Raw genomic sequence first — 12,536 nt, 5'->3', positions numbered from 1 at the left:
AATTAGGCATAAGCTTCAAACTTTTTCGTTGATACAAACTTTCTGTTACTAATTTCAGCAGGTCTCCCAGCATTAATTTTAACATTCTGAAATTTATAATAAAGTTGAACTTGAACTTGAGTCTCATGTGTCAGAATACTAAATTAATAGCTTTTCAAAACCAACTTTTTCAAATCAATCCTCTCGCATAATATCTAAAATTCATCTTTAACTCATAATAATAATAAAAAAAGAAAATGGCACCGGAAATCACTGGAATGCAAACACTGAAGGCAATGAGCCAAGCCACAATTCCAAGAAAGACAGCTCTTTCCAAGGCCAGTGTGGCACCAGCAGGACGACCAGCCTCTGGAAGACATACCAGAGAGATGTTTAAGAAATCATCACCATCTAAGCAAAATCCAAGATGATAATTCTTTCAACAAGTACCTATCTTTTTTTTTTTTCAAATCTTGCAATAGTAATTTATATAGATTCTCTAAAAATGATTAGAAAAGAAACAATCTTCTTTGTGGGTTTGCATGTGTGAGAGAGAGGTCATTTTCTAAAGGCAGTGCAGTGAACACAGATACATAGATAAACTCCAGGTAAAAGAGCATGAAGAAGTCTTGAAAATATCCTTAGGTTCCAGACACTGAATTTCTGGGAATACTGAAGGCCAACATATCCCTAAATTGCCTCTGGTCATGTTGCCACTAGTCAGAGCCATGAGTTGCATGTTCTCTCCAATTCAGAACAGATGCAGAGTTGCATAGACATCTGTCAGCTCTCATAAAGATTCTTTGATGTTGGCAGGACCCCTATGTTGCCTTTCTCCATGGAACAATTCACTTCAAGCAGGTGGGCAACAAGGCAGTAGCTCTCAGGAATTTACTTATGTCTCTCTCTGGGCTTTAATAAAGGGTGCATCAACTAGAAAGATGACTGAGTATAGAGTTTTTCATCTAATCACTGAAGTGGGATGAAGAAACACATTGGATATGCAAGTGTATATACAATTGTCTTTGTGGTATGGACATCGATGTATGCACATATATGTTTTTGTACACACACAAAAGAGTGAAGAGATGCATCTCCCCAGCTACTTAACTACAACATTAATCTTATGAACCTGGTATTCTTTTGTATTTCTAAATTCTAACATAAATTTAAAAAAAAATGCCTGGCTTCTTCCTACAAGGCTAATGAGATTCAGAAAGTAAAGCACAATGTTTCAGAGTTGAGCTTAACCAGTATTTGCTTTCCTCTGGAAAGAAAATATCTGGCAGAAGAAGGGGGTTAAATTGGAGTTTAGCAAAAACATGATCAGATAATGTTGGGATAATCTAGAAAATTTAAAGAGGCAGACCAAATAAAATTATTTTAGAAACAAGAGATAATTTATTAAATTTATAATTCAAATGGGGTGGTACCAAGATGGCAAAAAAAAAAAAAAGAAAAAGAAAAAGAAAACAGTTTGAGTGCTCCTGTGGCATCAACATAAAGAGTGTATAAGAAGTGAACGAAGCAGAGCAGCCTGCAAGGATCTCACTGAGAAAATTCACTAGAGAAAACAGTTATCACAACAGGGAGGCTCAATTCTTGCTTAAGGCAGAACTGAAGACATTTAAAGCTAAGGGGTATTCCCATGGATAGAAGAAGAGAGGAGCAGAAAAGAGATAAAACATTTGGCAAGATGCTACCTGACAAAAAATGTCAACCAAGGGTGGGAGGGAAATGAGTGCAGGATACTTACAGAACATAAGTTTTGGAACTGGCATGATAATACAGTGGTAGGACATTTACCTTGTATGTAATCGACACAAGTTCAATCCCTAATACCACATATGGTCCCTCAAGCCCTGTCAGGAGTGATCACTGATGCAGAGTCAAGAGAAGCCCTCAGTAATGCTGGGTGTGGCACCAAAACAACAACAAAAGAATATAAGTTTTATCCAAGTAGTCTCTACACTGAAAGCAAGCTCTAATCTCAGCACCATAACATAACAGGCTATCAATCTCTGAGTCACAATCCCCCCCCCCCGTAAGACATGCCCCATAGGCATGTCAACTCTTCTCAACTACACCTACCTGCTAAGCTTACTTGGCCCCATCCCACACAACTTCCCAATAGACAGATTTATGCTGAAAATTTGAAATTTTTCACAAAACTCATTTTTGAATTGCCTCTCGTGAGCCTCAGTCTCTGGATTTCTGAAACCCAAGAAAGGGTGGTACCATCACACCAGGCCCAGATTGGCAGCAGTCATTCCTGAGGTGAGCACTGCACTGCAGGTACCCAGTCATCTGCACCTAGTAATATACAAAGTCACTGCTCCAGATGGCAAGCTCAAAGTCTCAGTTCCACTCAGAGCTTCAACTCCACACCAGCAGGACCCAACATTCAGGATCCTGTAGGTGAAAAACCTATAGCCACCTGAAAACCACATGAAGTCTTTGAAAGTGAGAACATCAGACTTGATTTCTAACTAAACAAAGGATCCAAATGTTAGTGTTCTTATATGCACTGTGTCAGAAAACAAGAGTTGGCATTGTACAACACAAGTGTAATACCCCAGGTGGTCCCCAAGGCTTACCTGAGAACAGATATTCCTAAAAATGCAACTGAGAGCTTTCATCCATAAGGTTGAAGAGGTAGTAGAAGTAAGCTCTGCCCACAGGACCATATATCAGAGCAAGCATCTTAAAACTTTTACTGGAATATGCTAAGTCATCCATAGCTATGAAAATTAGCATGTTGAACATCTGTGGATGGGTACATGTAATCACAATCCCATCACCCCATAAATTTGTTTGACTCCATGTCAACTACCAGACACTAGCACTGTAACTCTGAACCAGAGTCTAGGTCTGCTAAATTTTTGGTATTATAGCAGCTTCAGGGCAAAGGTGGCACAAAAGACTGTTAAACCCTCCTGTATTTCAGGTGCATATAAATCACTGTCGTAGGCACCAGACTTATCATGCAGACTTTTAAGAACTCCTTACAAAGCATTCATAGCTTCCAGAAATCAGTAGAACCATAGGCAGTAGCCTGATACTAACAGGAGCACTGGATCATTGCTCAGAACATTTGCAACTTGAAGGCATACCTTTAGTGCCCATGAGACACCAAGAATAATAAATGAAATGAAGGAATTAACCCATGTCAACATATGGGAGCACACCAATGGCATATGTTAAAAATAGCATTTTCCATGGATAGGAAAGGAACATGACTCCAAAATGCTCAACTTTCAAAGAAGTGCCACTGTATCCAGCAAACTTTTAAAAAAACTCTTGCCAGAAAAAAATCTAACTTGTTTTATAGATATTCCCAGGGTCTCTTTTTAAAAAGTCTTTGGCCATTATAAATATACCACAGTTTTCTGAAGTGATACAATATTAATTCCAATTGGAGTTGAGTACAGGTGACAAAAGATTTACCAGGAAACTCTGGGGGAGATAATATCCACAGTAAGCTCTGGAAAAATTCTATATATGTTCTCGTTAGTCTAGAAAGAGTATGCAATGCTCAATGTTGTACACATGCCTAGAAAAGACAGATAAATAATAGAACTCTATGGACCTTAAAGCTCTGCTCAAGTGAGAAATGTAAACTAAGAAAGAGAGGGTCTAAAGTAAATGTAGTCCACTATCCACAGATCTCTCAGCAAAGACTTACAATAATAAATAAATAAATAAAACTAATAATAATAAAAAGACACTGATGGAGATCTCTATTCAATTTTATTTCCTAGTAATGACTTCAAAGTACCCATGACAAAAAATTCAGATATTAGAGAATTATTTCAGAAAATCCAATTTAAAAAAGCAACAAAAATACCCTTAGGTGAGGAATAAATGTTTTCAGAACAGCAAATTTGTATTATTTTAAATGTGTAGGTTTGACAACAAAAATATATACGTTGTGCAAAACAAAAGAAAGTATGGCCTATCACAAAAATGTCATAAACAAAAAAGATGTCACCAATAAGATCTCTCTGAGAAGACTAAAAGATTTTATGGACACTGATTTAAATAAGTTATAAATATCTTTAAAGAACTAAAGGGAAATATGCCTAAAGCACTAAAGAAAAATCTAAGAATTACTTTACCAAATGTAGATTTTAATAAATAGACATGAATTAGTTTTAAAGAACTCAATGTAAATTCAAGTTTTAAATTAGAGTAAAATTGGCTGTAAAGTTTATATAGAAGATAAAAATCGGGCCTGGAGAGATAGCACAGCGGTGTTTGCCTTGCAAGCAGCCGATCCAGGACCAAAGGTGGTTGGTTCGAATCTTGGTGTCCCACATGGTCCCCCGTGCCTGCCAGGAGCTATTTCTGAGCAGACAGCCAGGAGTAACCCCCTGAGCACCAACGGGTGTGACCCAAAAAACAAAAAAAAAAAAAAGAAAAATGAAGATAAAAATCTTGCATAGATGTCTTTTTGTCAGCATCACGTAACAAGAATGATCTTAGAGTAAGGCCTGAGCATCTCCAGATATAGCCTTCCCCTAAAAATATTATAAAAAAATTAGTCAACGGGATCCCTAGAGAATAAAACAATATATTTTAACAGATAGCAAAAATAATTAGCAAACTTGGAGTCAGATAAACCATCTCAATGACTGGACCAAAAGGAAAATGAAAAAATAAAATTTTAAAATTACTTAAACACTGAGGTTTATATATATGATGAGTTGGTATAATAAATACTTAAAAATAATAACCAATCTTTCAAATTTGACATAAAAATCTAATCTCCATATTTAGAAAGCTCAACTCAGCATTAACAACAACAAAAGAATATTCATACCTATGAATATGGACATTAAAATTCAAATTATGGTAAAGCAAGGAAACAATATGCAAGCAACAAGATAATGTGAATGTCAAGCAAAGAGAACCTACAATTTATTATAAAAAGTTTAATAATAAAGTGTTCACCAAAATCATGTTAACAAGAAGAAAATACAAACTTATAACTAAATAACCAATAAATGAAAATAGAAACTCAAGATTATTGTAATGTGAATCAATATGAGCATGTGTTTGCCCAGAAAATATCAGTCTAGATATAAGGACAATTCTGAAAAGAACAAAAGCTTCTAAAATCCAATCAAGAAGATGCATATTGGTACCAGAAATATAGTATAAGGATCAATGAATTGTTTACCTGGTACTCATCCAAATCCAGTATGATTTATGGCACTGCCTGGTTACCAGACAATAGTCAGTAGTATTCTCAAGTACAGAGCTGTGAGTAGCAATTGATCACTACTGGTTGGGTAATCAGTCCTATCACACTCCTTCCCACACACAAAAAGATTAAAAAATAAAAAAAAAATCATGTTTATAGATTTAAAAAAGGACGGAGATTTTGTTAGTAATAAAAAAAACTTCACACATAGTCCAGAATCAGATGGCTTGGTTAATGGATTCTCTCAAACAGAAACAGAGAAAAATCATGTACCAATATATACAATTAAATTAACATATGCAAGATATACAACCCTAAATGTAAATAATGTATCTGATGCATAAAGAAAAACAAAATGTCTACAAGGTTACTAGCAAATATTAAAGAGATCTATACAACATGATAAAAATAGAATTACGCCTGGAATTCAAGGTTGGTTTAATCAACATATGAATATAAACAAACAAACAAAAAATATCCCCCAAAACAAGAAAAGATGATTGATTAATTGAATAGACTCAGGAAAGCATTTAATAAAATCCAACACTTTTCATGAAAAAGGGTCAACAAATTAAGATTATCTGATGACTTCCTCAACCTGTTCCAAGACATTTATTAAAAGCTCACAGCTAATATACTTAGTGCTGAAAACTGGATGTCTTCTGCTAAAATTAAAAAAAAAACTGGACAGATGGTCTGTTCTTATGGCTATTTAATAAAATGTGCAATGTTCTAGTCAAGGCAATTAGGTACAAAAATAAATAAAAGATCAAATTATAACTGGAAAAATTGTAACTATATAGAGAGAAGAGATGATCTTGTCATGTATGTAGAAATTTTAAGAAATCCACAAACCAAAAAATATAGGATTCCTAAGTTTAGAAATATGATGTTATAAAGACGGATATTCAAAAAATGTTATTTTTCTATGAGTAATAATATAAAAGTAATGTAGAAAAATTTATTGTTATTTAAAAGAGATTTTTCAAAAGAAAATTGAGAAAATAATTTTGAGTGTAATAAAAGAATAAAATATTTAAAATTAAAAATAAAATTTTATATCAATGTGAAGCTCTCACCATTTCTTAGCTCATTTCTGCAGAGATCCCTAGCTACCAAACACTCCAGGTGATCTTTCGCATGAAAGGCAAATGCCTTACCACCATTCTATCTCTCCGGCCCAACAGTTTCCCTTCTTAGAAAGCATCCTAAGTTAGTGTGTACAAGGCAAACACCTTATTGCTTGTGCCACCGCTTCGGCCCAAGAAATAAAAATTTTAAGAATTGCACACCATCACCAGGTAGAATTCATTCTGTAAGTATATTTTAACATATGAAAATCAATCAATATCATATAACATCATTAAAATAAAATAAAAATAAAATGATGATAAAAATGTGTAGTTTACCATTAAAATTAAAATATATTGTTAAAAGGTTTTAAAATGCCTGACTAGAGTACAGGCCAGTGTGGGGTGGGGAGGAAGGACACTTGGAATATTGGTTATGGGAATGTTGAACTGGTCAAGGGTTTTATATATATATATATATATATATATATATATATATATATGTATGTATATGTATATATATATGTATATATATGTATGTATGTATATATATACATATACATAAATAAAAAAGGGAAGATAAGGCCTCCCAATATTTACCACAGGCTGTGTTCTTTACACTGACTATATACAAGAGGAGGAACAGTAAATGCTAAAAATAAAATATTAAAAAAAAAAACAAAAACCTGGTGAAGGGTTTTTTTACATATATGTACATATACATATACATAAATAAAAAAGAAAAGATAAGGCCTCCCAATACTTACCACAGGCTGTGTTCTTTACACTGACTATATAGAAGAGCCAGTGGCAAATATTATTCTCAATGGAGAAAAACTAAAAGCCTTCCCTCTAAATTCTGGCACAAGACAAGGCTGTCCTCTCTCACCACTCCTATTCAACATAGTACTGGAAGTACTTGCTATAGCGATTAGGCAAGAAAAAGATATCAAGGGAATCCAGATAGGAAAGGAAGAAGTCAAGCTCTCACTGTTTGCAGATTACATGATACTCTACTTAGAAAACCCTAAAGACTCTACCAAAAAGCTTCTAGAAACAATAGACTCATATAGCAAGGTGGCAGGCTACAAAATTAACACACAAAAATCAATGGCCTTTCTATTCACCAATAGTAATAAGGATGAAATGGACATTAAGAAAACAACCCCATTCACAATTGTGCCACACAAACTCAAATATCTTGGAATCAACTTGACTAAAAATGTGAAGGACCTATACAAAGTAAACTATAAAACTCTGCTCCAAAAAATAAGAGAGGACACATGGAAATGGAAACGCATACCCTGCTCATGGATTGGCAGGATTAACATAATCAAAATGGCAATATTCCCCAAGGCATTATACAGATTTAATGCGATCCCTCTAAAGATACCCATGACATTCTTCAAAGAAGTGGATCAGGCACTTTTGAAATTCATTTGGAACAATAAACACCCTAGAATAGCTAAACCAATCATTGGGAAAAAGAATATGGGAGGAATTACTTTCCCCAACTTTAAACTGTACTAGAAAGCAATAGTTATCAAAACAGCATGGTATTTGAATAAGGACAGGCCCTCAGATCAGTGGAATAGGCTTGAATACTCAGAAAATGGTCCCCAGACATACAATCACCTAATTGTTAATAAAGGAGTAGGAAATCCAAAATGAAGCAGGGAAAGCCTCTTCAACAAGTGGTGTTGGCACAATTGGATAGCCACTTGCAGAAAATTGAACTTAGACCCCCAGCTAACATCATGTATGAAGGTAAAATCCAAATAGATTAAAGACCTCGATATCAGCCCCAAAACCATAAGATATATAGAACAGCACATAGGCAAAACACTCCAGGACATTATAGGCATCTTCAAGGAGGAAACTGCACTCTCCAAGCAAGTGAAAGCAGAGATTAACAGATGGGAATATATTAAGCTGAGAAGCTTCTGCACCTCAAAGGAAATAGTGCCCAGGATACAAGAGCCCCCCACTGAGTGGGAGAAACTATTCACCCAATACCCATCAGATAAGGGGCTAATCTCCAAAATATACAAGGCACTGACAGAACTTTACAAGAAAAAAACATCTAATCCCATCAAAAAATGGGGAGAAGAAATGGACAGACACTTAGACAAAGAAGAAATACAAATGGCCAAAGGACACATGAAAAAATGCTTCACATCACTAATCATCAGGGAGATGCAAATCAAAACAATGATGAGGTACCACCTCACGCCACAGAGAATGGCATACATCACTAAGAATGAGAATAAGCAGTGTTGGCTGGGATGTGGAGAGAAAGGAACTCTTATCCACTGCTGGTGGGAATGCCGTCTAGTTCAACCTTTATGGAAAGCAATATGGAGATTCCTCCAAAAGCTGGAAATCGAGCTCCCATACGATCCAGCTATACCACTCCTAGGAATATACCCTAGGAACACAATAATACAATACAAAACCCCCTTCCTTACACCTATATTCATTGCAGCACTATTTACCATAGCAAGACTCTGGAAACAAGCAAGATGCCCTTCAACAGACGAATGGCTAAAGAAACTGTGGTACATATACAGACTGGAATATTATGCAGTAGTTAGGAGAGATGAAGTCATGAAATTTTCCTATACATGGATATACACGGAATTTATTTTGCTGAGTGAAATAAGTCAGAGAGAGAGAGAAAAACACAGAATGGTCTCCCTCATCTATGGGTTTTAAGAAAAATGAAAGACATTCTTGCAATAATAAATTTCAGACACAAAAGAGAAAAGAGCTGGAAGTTCCAGCTCACCTCAGGAAGCTCACCACAGAGAGTGATGAGTTTAGTTAGAGAAATAACTACATTTTGAACTGTCCTAATAATGAGAATATATGAGGGAAATGGAGAGCCTGTTTAGAGTACAGGCGGGGGTCGGGTGGGGAGGAGGGAGCCTTGGGACATTGGTGATGGGAATGTTGCACTGGTGATGGGTGGTGTTCTTTACATGACTGAAACCCAAACACAATCATGTATGTAATTAAGGTGTTTAATTAAAAAAAAACAAAAAACAAAAAACTGGTGAAGGGTTTTTTACATATATGTACATATACATATACATAAATAAAAAAGAAAAGATAAGGCCTCCCAATAATTACCACAGGCTGTGTTCTTTACACTGAATATATAGAAGAGGAGGTACAGTAAATGCTAAAAATAAAATACTTTAAAAAAAGAAAAAAAACAGATAAAAGAAAGAAAGGTTTTAAAAGACCTAAGTATAAGTAACACATCATGACTAGGCAGATTTGTTATTATTAAGATCGAAGTAATCTCAAACCAATGCTCAAAAAAAGACCCCAGTTTCTCTTTGTGATAAAACTGGCATGTCCTTCCAAAATTAATTGAGAAATTAATAATTTTAAAATTATTTTCCAAACTAATTTTTGAATAAAAGATAAAGTATAATTCACATGCTTTAATTTAAAGTTTACTACAAAGATAAAAGACAAGTCTCAAGTTCAAGTACAAGATAAATATACATATATATGAAACATAATTTACAATCCAAAATTAAGGCATTCAGTCTCTTCTTAATTAATTTTGAAAACGGTAAAAGACAATGAATAGGGAGGAAGAAAGTAATAAATGATGCAATTATCATTGACTATGCACATGCATAAAATGTATAGTACTCTACTTGACACTACATAAAATTTAACTTAAAAGAGATCAGATTTATTAGCGAAAAACAACAGTACAGTGGGTAGGTCATTTGCCTTGCACACAATTGAGCAAGAAAATATCCCCTGAACAGTGCCTTGAGTAATAGCTAACCAGATAGTCAGGAATTATCCCTGACTATAGCTGGATGTGACCCCAAAACAAATCAAACTTCACAAAACATTAATAGGTAAAGTAGTAATCAGCATTAGCTTAAATCAGTGCTCATGGCCTTATGTGATATGAGCACAAATCTCTTTCCAACAGGAAAATGGATCCCCAAGTGCAGTCTTCTACCATATTTTCACTGAAGTCCCTGAAGGCACCTATAATACAACATTTTATATTTACTCTTCAGTTTGAAATTTACATATTTACAGTAAGCTGAAAACAAAATGTATTAGAAAGCACCTGTAGATGTTATGTTGCCCTTGACCACAAGAACCCAGACCATACCTTTCAAAAGTGAGGTATCAGGAGCAGGAAATTATCATTGCTTAGAGGATATCAATGGTAAAATGCCTTAGAGTCACAATGCACCTTTATGGAACTACTGCTGCAATTAAGGTAGGTACAGGGCTCACTATCACCATGTATTTGCCATTCATACTCTTGGGTGAAGAAGCACTTCCTGTCATTTGTCCTTTGACTCAATTACTTTTCACTCTTTTTCTTTTGTTTGTTTGACACAAGAAAAATATAGAACATTTGAAATTGAGTTCCCCATTGAATTCTGTGGCTCAAATACTTTTCTCTGAAATCAATCTTTCTGAACATGTTATGTACAAGCACTTTGGAAAGAGACATCAGCCCTACTTGTCAAGAGATGTACCATACAGTCAATGAAATAACAGAGCAAAGTGAAAATAACTAAAATGTAAACTGTAGAAACTGGTAAGTAAAGCCAGAGTTACAAATAATTTCTTTTGAATGTATGAAAAAAATGGGAAAGTCACTTCTGAGAAGAAGATGATTGTTCCCCATAGGATTAAACTGAAGAAACCAAGGAAAAGGATTCTAGAAGAGGCAAAGCTAGGTAACATCTACAACCTTTCCTCTTCACAAGAGTGATTGCTGGAACAATATAGCCAAATACGGTCTGAAATGTAAATGGTGTCTTGACTCAAAATATCTGCCTTAAAGATGTGTGATTTAATCAGTTGAGAGTTATTTACTGAGATAGTGAAAGTTAATAAGACAAAAAGACAATATCAGGATATGTTATTAGTAAGTATGGCCCATATCAAATGGTCAAAATAACCAGATCTGGCCAATATGTGGAAAAAAGGAGCTAACATTGTGGTAAGAATATATAATGCTTTAGTCTCAATGGAAAATGGTGTGAATTTTATCAAAAATAAATATCAAACTGTCATATTATTTAGCAATTTCATTCATTGATATATATATATGTATATGTATATGTATATGTATATATATATATACCTTAAGAACATGAAAACATCAATTTAAAAAGATATATTCCCACCTATATTCTGTGAGTTTCTATTTGAAATAGCCAAGATCTTGGAACAACCCAAGTCCCTAGCAGCAGATGAATTGATAAGAAGTTATGATATAAGCATACATACTCAGCTATAAGAAAAAATTCAACTCCTGCTTTTTACTGCAAAATGGGTGGAATTGAAGGAGTCTCACATGCTAAAAAAACTAAGTTAGGAAAAGAAAAACAAATACCAGATGGTCTCATTCATAGGTGATATAAATCAAAACTTTAGTTTTTGAAAAAAGAAATAAAATTTCCAAAGCAAGAGAATTGGTTGAAAGGTAGAAGTGATCCATTGATCTTGTAGAAAACTGATATTGTCACTTTAGTGATCTGTGAGGTACTGTAAAATTTCACCCCTTAAGGACAGAAGCATATAATCTTGTAAACTAATGTTATCTCAATAAAAAATAGGTAAGATAAATAAAGTATCCATAGCTACACACACACACACACACACACACACACACACACACACACACACACACACACACACACATGCACACACACACTTCTGTTAGCAATTCTGAGAATGTGCTGAGGGCTTCATGGAAATTTTCACAGTGACAAAATTCTACATTTGAATTCCTCAAACAAAGGGTCACACAGCATAAACAAGTGAAATAATTCCCTTCCAATTACCATTAGACACAACTGGAAACATCAACAGTGCAAAGCAAATAGAAATATCCTACCCACCATGAACATATTTTGGGGTAGTATGACTGGATCAGATTCAGATATCACATTTTAAACTACTATGTGTTTTCATGGTTTCTAGGGGGAAATAAGGGAGGCACCAGGACCAAACTGATGCAAGACTACTAAGTAGTAGGTTAGATACAGAGGGGACCACATATTCTAGCCGCCCTGAGGGTGAGGGAAGAGGAAATGGGAGGTAGGACAAAAACGGAGGGGTAGGGAGGACAATTTGGGGATGGGAAGCCCCCCTGATTTTATGTAAATATGTACCTAAAATATTATTGTCAACAATATGTAAGCCACTATGATCAAAATAAAAATTATATTAAAAATAATGTTATATATGGAAGGGGTGAATAATATACAACAAAATTA

The sequence above is a fragment of the Suncus etruscus genome, chromosome 12 (genome assembly GCF_024139225.1).
Source record: "Suncus etruscus isolate mSunEtr1 chromosome 12, mSunEtr1.pri.cur, whole genome shotgun sequence".
Taxonomy (NCBI): Eukaryota; Metazoa; Chordata; class Mammalia; order Eulipotyphla; family Soricidae; genus Suncus; species Suncus etruscus.
The sequence above is the reverse complement of the archived record's forward strand: the minus strand, read 5'-3'. Positions refer to the sequence as shown.